The 10,392-nt window shown below is 40.2% G+C and overlaps 1 long non-coding RNA gene across 1 annotated transcript; it reads right to left on the minus strand.

Annotated features, from left to right (window-relative positions):
- Positions 1-4,701: 4,701 nt before the first annotated feature.
- On the minus strand, positions 4,702-6,033 carry LOC114555045 (uncharacterized). Its single transcript, XR_003692517.1, has 3 exons — positions 5,949-6,033; positions 5,066-5,183; positions 4,702-4,963 (listed from the first exon to the last, which is right to left on the minus strand). It is a non-coding gene; the product is annotated as an uncharacterized LOC114555045 (long non-coding RNA).
- Positions 6,034-10,392: the final 4,359 nt, after the last annotated feature.

Genomic DNA, 10,392 nt, shown 5'->3' on the forward strand with positions numbered 1-10,392 from the left:
AAAGATGTCAAGGGTCATATCAACTATATTGAAATATTGATCAAAATTCATATTATAATAGCTGAAATGTTGTTTTTGCCTGTAGCCTATAGATTGTGGCACTATACTCCAAATGGCTAAATTTTGAATACTCCATTGGAGAAGTTTGTATCATCAATTATTCATCCCCCTCTCTCTCTCTCTCTCTCTCTCTCTCTCTCTCTCTCTCTCTCTCTCTCTCTCTCTCTCTCTCGCGGACTGTCTCAGTCTTTCTCTCTCTCTTTCTTTCTCTTTCGCTCTCTCTCTCTTGCTGTCTCTCTCCGTCTCTCTATCTCTCCCTACTTCTCATGCGTGAATATCCTTCCACCTGAGTAAGCAGGCTGTCATTCATAACACGCCCAGTCTGGGCAGAGATAAATAAATAAACCAGGCACATACGCCTCATTTCATATGCCATTTCCATTTTCTTATCCATCACTTTCCTGCCTCTTTGGTGGACTATCATTCAATTAAACATCATTATCTGCTGGTATGCTTGGAGAATGCTGCACACCTAAGCTGCCCATACGCCTCAACCTTTAATCTAAAGCAAAAAGGCAATTAATCAACAGGAATCAGTATTATGGAAAACAAACCAGGGGGGATGGACTTTATCAAATCTTCTTTAATTAAGCAAATTACTTGAATGGAAGTTTATGTGTAATTTGCAATTTACAAAAACAGTATTGAGGTATGAAGTGGAGAGGCTTTGGAACATCACTGCAAGGTGTTAAGCAGCATGGTTCATGGTTTGGAAGATTCTTTCATTTAAGAGGGATCAGATGACATGTTTGCTCAACTGCTTTTTTATACCACAGGCCTTATAGAGAAATGATTGCAACTATGCATTATACATAATCCCTTGGTTCATGTCATATTTGACATTTGTTATATCAATATAGCCATAATAAATAAAAAATGATCATGGCCTGTCTTTTAGAATGTATTCATTAATGGACGTCAAGGCACGGCTTGTTAATTCTGTCATACTCAAAGTGTTTAATCTGAGATTATTACGATGTGTTTAATCTAGTTTCCCCTCAAGATTTCTTGCAGAAAACTGCCCTTTAGCATTATGTAATATGTATTCTACCTGTTTTTATGCAGACACATTTCCATCTATTTTCAAATCATGCGGCCAGAATGTTTTCTCCCCTGTGGCTTCATCACCACATTCAAATCTTACAGCTTCCCTTAGAACAGTTCATCTCAGAACGTGATGTGTGTTTATCTTACCAGTCAAACTCCTAGTTTAAATAAAAGGAAGGACAAGCCAGCTGTGCCTGTGGCTGCAGCTGGTAGGAATCAGTTGTTACTCCTGCACTGCTTTGCTAACCAATAATTAGCTTGCAGTTGTGTGTCAGTTTTCAAATTGTTCAGTGAAAGGTGGCAACAATTTTGTCAAAGACAGCATTGGGTTTGGGCTTTCTGAAGCTTCCTACAGCATAATTGTTGACCAGCAAAATTGTCAAAGCATGATCAGCACTGAAGAATACCCACACATGTATAATCCAAACATATTTTAGTGTTGACACTGGCTGACTGGCTGGCTTTCAAAAACATCCAAGACATTTTTTATCTGTTGAAAGAACAATTTTGTCTTCATCAAATATTAAAATGATGAATCAATGATTCCTCCTGTTTATTTAACACAAGATATTTGACTGTAGGTACTTTGTTGGACAGATGCGTTTGATTTTCTCTTGTAGACAACAAGGGTCATTCACTGCTGCAGTGATCAGAAATGTCATAGGAGTTAACTTATGCACACAAATAAGAGAGAGGTGTCTAGATAACCTTTGGTTATATTATATTTAACCTTACTTTAAGGGTACAACACCTTATATGAATTAGTAATTTTATTATGAAGGGTTATCTCTGTCCCCTCACTCGCGAAAAAAACCCCAAGGTACTTGAACTCCTTCACTTCTACCGGTCAGTTTTCGTTCCTACCCTCACCTATGGTCATGAAGGCTGGGTCATGACCGAAAGAACGAGATCCAGGGTACAAGCGGCCGAAATGGGTTTCCTCAGGAGGGTGGCTGGCGTCTCCCTTAGAGATAGGGTGAGAAGCTCAGTCATCCGTGAGGAGCTCGGAGTAGAGCCGCTGCTCCTTTGCGTCGAAAGGAGCCAGTTGAGGTGGTTCGGGCATCTGGTAAGGATGCCCCCTGGGCGCCTCCCTAGGGAGGTGTTCCAGGCACGTCCAGCTGGGAGGAGGCCTCGGGGAAGACCCAGGACTAGGTGGAGGGATTATATCTCCAACCTGGCCTGGGAACGCCTCGGGATCCCCCAGTCGGAGCTGGTTAATGTTGCTCGGGAAAGGGAAGTTTGGGGTCCCCTGCTGGAGCTGCTCCCCCCGCGACCCGACACCGGATAAGCGGACGAAGATGGATGGATGGATGGATGGATGGGTTATCTCTGTCACATTTAAAATAAAAGGAAGAGGGATTAGATATTTAATTTGCTCTTATGACACAAAAAAAGGTCACCTGCACGGGACTATTTATGTGCTATCAATTGAGCTGCCTCTGTCAGTCACTTAATGTTGCTTTTGAAATAACACTTTGAGATTTTACTCTCAAAAGCTGTCAGAAAGTGCTATGGCTGGCTTTTCATCTCCTATTTGACAACACCAACAGCAGAAATACAGACATTAATCAATGTGTTTTTGCAATATGACAATCAAACCCATGTTTTTTCTACATTATTTATTATTTTGTAACATTGCTCTACATTTGTTCCTGAATATAGCATCATTTTTTTGATCAAGGGAATCGTGGAGGACAGTGATGGATAGAATAGAAAGAATTGTTGAGAAATGTTGATATACAAATCTATATACCTTTTTCTATGTAACTGCGTGAAGGTGTTTCTTTGCTTTGACATGTAAACATGATCACCTTATTTACCTGAGGCCTGTACTACAAAGAACGATTTGGTGTTAACAAGGTAACTTCAGGTTCAACCCAGGGTTTTCTGTATCATGACGATGATTTTTTTTTTTTTTATTATTCCCGTTTTTAAATCATAGTTGCCATCTATTTCTCTCCACAGCGTCGTTTACTTGTCCGCCAGGCAGCATAAGACGCGTTCATATCTTATTTATTTGGCTGGACCTCTTCACATCCGCCTCCCCATTTCCACTGCTTCACACACTTTATTTGTTTACGCTCCCATGGTTAAAGAAAATAAAACCTTTTTAAAAATACATCCATGAATAAAACCAACTCTCCAATTCTCACAACATATTTCTGTTTTATGCTGGTTAGGATAGGAACTTTTTTCAAAAGCCAGGCCATTTAAAATGGTAATATGCAAATAAGATTAAGAGAATAAATCATTATGCAAGTACTTTTACTTTTAATTAGTGCTGTCAGTTAAATGCGTTATTATCGGCGTTAATGCAAACCCATTTTAACGGCGTCAGTTTTTTTATCGCGAGATTAACGTTCTTTTTGGCCTAGCAAACTTTGTAGTTTTTTTCACATGCTGTTGCAACAACTAGTAACGTTAGAAAAACTACTACACCACACTGGATCTAGCTAGACCGGAAACAAAACAACAGGCACGCCACACACACTTGTTTGGGCTTGCGAGCCGGCCAAAGAGTAGTAGGCTAACGTTACGTTTTGAGCGGATGGCGAACATGAAATGCCAAAATGGATGCCAATAAGATTCTGAATGGAAAGTTTACTTTTAAAAAGTTGCGTTGTGTGTTTTGTCGTTGTGAACTGCGCTATCATCGCAGCACGTCCAGTCTGAAATACCACTTGATGACCAAGCACACAGTTGATGCGAATTCTCCGGCCCCTCGTCAAAGCCAGGCGACAAAAGCACAAAGCAAGCCGATCCACTTTTCCATGTTAAGAGCATTAAAATGAGAAAAAAATAATGGGACAAAAAGAAATCAAGGGACATTTAGAATAGATAAAAATGTGCGATTAATTGCGAGTTAACTATGACATTAAGGTGATTAATTGCGATTAAATATTTTAATCGTTTGACAGCACTACTTTTAATACTTAAAGTACATTTAAAATCAGGTACTTTTTACTTAAGTAGGGTTGTCATTGTGGTACTTCTACTTTTACTAAAGTAAATATGACTCTGGTTATTTGTACTTTTACTTAAGTACTGAGAGTCAGTATTTCCTCCACCACTGCTGATGGGGAAGTGATATTGATAAGCGTTGTGATTTATGCATAACAGCGTTGGCTTTTTTTGCCAGCTTTCCTTCCTGCGTTTTGTTTGTAAAACCGTGTCTGTGTTTTTCATATTTATGTAGAAATATAGTTTGCTCTTCTTATGTAAAATATGCGGCTCTGTAGATGTTTGCAATTGATCATGCTATGCAAACACTGCCTCTTTTATGTGAATGCGAGCATCGCTGGATTGGGAAACCCTGGGGTGATTGAACTAGTTGTTACCCACCGCAGTTGTTAGGTTAGGTGAAGCTGGGTAACTGAAATAAATCCAGGGCATGTTGATCTTGATTTGTACTACAGGCCTCTGATGTCACTTGCTGTAAGGTAAAGAGTAGAATAAGTTCACATTTTGTGATCACAACTGCAGCACAAACAACAGTTTAAGCAGAAACTTTAATAAGAAATTGGGACTTCATCCTAGCAGAGAATAGGATAAAGTGGCAAATCAGACAAATAGTGCTAACTTATTGGAATAATTCTGAATATAGAAATGCATATTTGCAAACAAATAAAGCAGATGTATCTTCGGTTGAGGCTATGGAATGATAATTTACGAAAGGAATGCTCATTTTCTCTCTTTTTTTTATCTGTGCACAATTGAAAGTCAGTAGAAGAGATATCATGGGAAGGTAGACTCGATCAACGGAAATACATTTCCAGGATAATTGTCTGATTGGGTGGGCAGCCTAAAGCCCGCCTCCAAAGTCACCCACTGCCCCGTCACTTCGTGTCCACTCTCTCTGTAAAAATAGAAAAGAGCAGTCAGTGTAGCAGCTCCAGTTGATTATAATTATATTATATATATACATTATTATAATTATGTGCGTGTGTCTGCTGCAGACATGTGGCGGTGCGTCTGTGCTTCTGCCGTAGTTCCTGTTTTCCACCTCCGATAGACCAGCGTTCAGCCGCTTCCCTAAACTTTGTCTCATCCAGAGACCCTGGCGGGGATCTCTGTACCTGTCAGACGGTGTGGATGACATATTGCCATATCAGCAGAGCAATAACGTAATGTACAGTAGACTATTAGGGCATGAAATATTGTGACTTTATTCTCGTAATATTATACAGTATCTTTTATCTCAAAATAAGATGGGATGTTGGAGAGTTTTGAACATGAGCAGAAATCTTGCTGAAACACATCTGAGCTATTGCAGTCCAGGGGTCTCATTTATAAAACGTGCATAGGATCCTTACTAAGTGTACCTACGGCCAAAAGCCCAAAATGGCGTACGCCAAAAAAAAATTCTGATTTATAAAACCGTGCGTACGCACACCTGTAAGCAATGTTCCCTTTATAAATCACAGATTACCCACAATTGTGCGTAAGTGAATCAGCCTCTTAGCCCACCCTGTACACGCCCATTTTTAACCATAAATAGTCAAGGCAAAGCACCCTGTGAATGCTGATCAGTATATGAATGACACTGGCAGTTGTTACACCGAATCATGATGACTGGCGGAGAAAAAGCAAAAGAAATCTCAAATTGAATTATAATTTCGGCCTGTTCTTGCACAGTGTAGGGAGACCTGATCTATTACTACATGTATTAATAATATGTCCAAAACGGCAGGCATTACGGCGACGGGGACAGCTTCGATATACCAGACGTATATAATAAGATGTAGCAGAACTATATATTATATCCAAACAAGCCTTAGTGATAAAATGAAGATTATATATAATATTTATTTAAAAAAAACACTAAGCTGTCTGCCATTTACCGCTGGAAACGGCTGGTTTCCCCCAGTGGCGAGGACCTGTATTTGAACCGGGATGGCACGGTTCCGGCGCTCTGGCCCCAATTCAGTACATAGATCCAAGAGCACAGCTTTAGGGAATTTATATCAGCATAACAGCCAGTCATCGTCATGTTCCCTGAAGTCTCTTTCTCTCCTGATTCTTCCATTGGGGGTTAGTCGTCCTGCAGGGCCAGCAGTGCCATCATGCAGCATTACGCACGGGGGTCACCGCAGTATTTATATGTTTACAACAATTAGAATGATTGATAACACCTTGCCAAAATCACAGCATCAGCTAGTAGTATCCCCCACCACGAGATACAATTTTAAGACGAAAGAAAGTGTAATAGGCAAACACACTTTTCTTCATGCAGGTTTTGTCACGAACAGTATTAAAGTTTGGACTGATAACGAGGACATTAAGGGTAACGATTGCATGAGAGATTGACGGCATTTTTTCGGACTTTGACATTTGATGATATATGCACAGTATTAAAGACAGATATTTAGTTATTTAGGCTACACTGTGCTCTGCCGTTATCTAATGGTCGGGTATTTGATGCTATCCTGTATTCCATGCAATCGGGCCATCTCCTCCTCCTGCGCTCCGTAGCGGACAATGTGACGGTGAGACAGCGCTGATTAAATATTAAGAACACATTTTTATTTAAGATTTTAGTTGGAGGTGTTTATAGAACAATTATCACTCAGTACAAATGCAAATAACACTGCTGGATTTAATCTTCATGATAACGTGGATGATATGGAGTGAAAAAATGTGCGTGAGGCATCAATACTTGAAAATATTACGACTAATCATTATTCCCACATTTACTTTCTGCAGTCTGACTTCAGTTCACCACCTCACCATCTGCGTCGCCAATTCCCATTGGCCCTCATTTATCAACCTAACGTAGAAACCAGCGCAGATATGAGCGCAGAAATCATCTTACGACAGGCTTCACGTGTGATTCATGAAACTTTCGTTCACTATGACCATTAACGCTTTAAAGGAGAAACGAAAAAAAAAGAATAAAATAACTCAAAATGTTGTCATGTTTCCTGTATTGAGTATCATTGCCAAACATAACACTATACCTTTTAAAAGTGAGGAATAATATCCTGTCTCCTTCGTATAGCCCCCAGTTGGGGCTGTGCTGGAGCTGTGCTCTCTGGGCATCAGGTCATGTGGCTCCATCACTACATTTATGGCACCCTGTTTTGTTGTGCAGAACCCCACAGGCTAAAACAATGTTGCAGACTTTTTCTGCCGTGTATAGTAGGGTCCCCCCCGGCTGATGCAAGCCATCTGCCCTTAATCCATCCGCACTTAATCCATCCGATGGAGCGCTCCACCGTGGCCCGTGCGCGTACGTGTGATATTATTGTACCGGCGCATAAAGGTCTTCTAAAAGAGTCAGATCTGCCATTGCTGATAAGTGATCAAATGATGACTTCCCCTTCTCCTGTTAAACTGATTATATGCTGCACCGCAAATCCACGCTGACTCGAAAACTTGCGTACACAAGTTCAGACCAGACGAGAGATTTTATCGCAGCCTACGCTCACGTTCAAATTGATAAATGCCTTGCTTTGTGTAGGAATCGGCGTATGCCCATCCTATGCCTGTTTTAGGTCGTACACACATTTCATAAATGATGGCCAGTGTCTCCAAAATGTCCATGCGTCCAGTTTGTTTTTTATAAATCACAACCTTTGCGTGGGAAGTGGCGTACGCACATTTTCAGCTCCGTTTATAAATGAGACCCCTGGTGTTTATTAATTATAATGAATTCATGTAGCCTATCATTCACATGAATAAGTGCCACATGCACATTTAAAGATGTTAGTTCCCCAAACAAAAGATGCAAAAGAGGAGGGAGGAGTAAATCATGCCTATGCCTACATGTGTGTTGTTTCAGCAGAGATAACATTAAATGAGAAAAGTTGATCTACAGGGGAATAAATATTTGAAAAATACAGAATGCCTCAGAGGCTTACATCATTATATTCCATTATGTTTTTATATTTTCAATTGTCCCCTGTGTTTTCCTTAGGGTTACATTTCCAGCATAAATTGATACAGGAAAAGTTAGAAATAGGTGCATGAAAATTCACCAGAATGCAGGAAATTAAGTGTTTAATTATATTCCTTTTTTTTAATTTTAAGATTATTTTATGGGCATTTTTCCCACCTTTAGCAATGAAAGGGGGAGAGAGAAGGGGAATACATGCAGGAAATTGTTCCAGGTCAGACTCTGGATCTTCTGCGCCAAGGCATGAACCTCTGAATATGTTTGCCCGCTCTACCGACTGAGCTATCCTGGCCACGCTCACATTACATTCCTCCCCAAATATGTTCAAATAGATCAAATAGATCCTACATGCTTTTGGGTTGCCAGGACAGCTGGTATTAGGTCAAATGTGTGTGCCATGTCTCCAGGGCCTGGAAGCTGGAACCCACTGAGCCACTAATGAAGGACAGTGTAAATTCCTTCAGGAAGACTTCTTAATTTATCACTTTTCATTTTTCTAAAATTGAACAGCTGTTAGAAGCGTTCACTTTCTTTTATCCAATCAGAAGCAGCCATGACTTTCACTGCTGCTCAGTTGTCATTTCAGGCAGAGAGCACAACGCTCCTCCTCCCCTTTCACCTCCAGTCTTCATCACACACAGCTCCCTGTGTCCTCCTCAGGCAGACCGCCCCGTCGGCTCCTCGGTCCGGTCTTCGGGCTCCCTCACACCACCACCATTGTCTAGACTCCATCGGGGGGATATCTTTTGGCTTTCTACCCCTTTAAAAATATTTCATAACAATGCAGTCTAATCTCCAAAGACTACATTTCATGGACATGGACGAAGTACACACGGTGATACACTGGTAATAGCTAATTAAGTTTAACCATGTATCCAGCTAAATTAAATAGCTCACGTTACTGTATTGTTTGAACAGTTAACTTCATTTGATATTATATGTGGTGTTTTCTTTTTTCCGAGACTATTTTGCAGATCCACCATCGCTGCGTCCACAGCTTGGCGCCACCCAGATTCTTTTTTTCTCCTGTGCCAGAATGTATGTATGGTGTAGCCAGACCTTACTTCACAATGCTGTGGAAATAGGTCTGGCAATTCGAGACTAGATGGGAAGGTGACATGGCTTAAAAATGTCCCTGTCAGCCAGAAAATGTCCGTCATTAGATTGTTAAATTCCTCAATTACCAAAATCAAGTTTATGCCTCGAAAGATGTGTAGTTACCCACTAATATATAAAAAATTAGGAAAGGAAAACATTTTAGTCTCCCCTATTATGATTTTACATGCTAGACAGCTGAGTTTACTCCATGTGTTCCATTCTATGGAAATTCCAATAATCATGACAGCATAGATCCCTCGGTTTAACTGAAGGCCTCTGCCATTAAACTACATAAAAGACAAAGAAATGTGAAGGTTTTCTCTCCCAATTATTGGCAAGGCATGATAAACTTCAGCTGAGGCATTTGAAGGTTATGGATAAAAACAACAAAATAGTTTATCTTCAAGTCATGTAGATGGAGGTCTTAAAGTCACATGGACCATGGCAAGAGGCTGGACTGCTGTTAGGACTGAATTTGGGAAGTGAAGAGAGACATTAAGCCAAGAAGAAGCAATTAGCGACTTAGTTGACAGTACTAAATGTTGCGTTTACTGGTAAACTGGTAAACCTTGTGGTGCATTCAAAGTTATTGTAAAATACCCTTTTCTCATCAGTGTTTGTCTTTTGTCTTTACTGGTGAAACTATTGTTAAAAGATATTGTTATTACATTTGTAATAATCATTTAAATTCCCCCCTTTTTTGTGCTGATATGAAAATTGATCCGATCCGTGACTATTTGAGAGGGATGGGGATATTATATTGCAAGCTATTATTTCATTATGACAATGTGTGGTATAGTTACATAAGAAATTAATTCCCCCAAATATAGGCAGTTTAAAACATGGCAACCGTATTGTCAATTTCGGCAACCAAAAGCTGATGCCTGGTTGCCAAGCCGGCAATCACTTTAAAAAGTTAGCGGTGAGCCCTGATAAATCTACCTCTGTACATGCTAAAAAAGTAGTCTTAATATACTCTTTTCAAACCTTTTATTAAGTAACTCCAGAGGAACTCAAAAGAAGTGATCTCAGTAAACACGGCAGTCACTATGGGGTTGGAAAACACTTGAAAAACAACGCAAAGCCTGCTAGTTAACCTTTAGAGACCGTCACTATTAACAATATTGGGATATCGCTGCAGAGTAAAATACAAATGAGCAGCTGATTGTAAATCATACAATAACAACACTCATCCGGCTCCTATGCTTTGCTCTTTTAAGAGCACCTCCCTCCCTTTAAGGTGGCATTGCCTTTTCTGGCATCACCCATTGCTGTAGGCCAAGTTTAAATAA

This window comes from Perca flavescens, chromosome 5, assembly GCF_004354835.1.
Source record: "Perca flavescens isolate YP-PL-M2 chromosome 5, PFLA_1.0, whole genome shotgun sequence".
NCBI classification, from domain to species: Eukaryota; Metazoa; Chordata; class Actinopteri; order Perciformes; family Percidae; genus Perca; species Perca flavescens.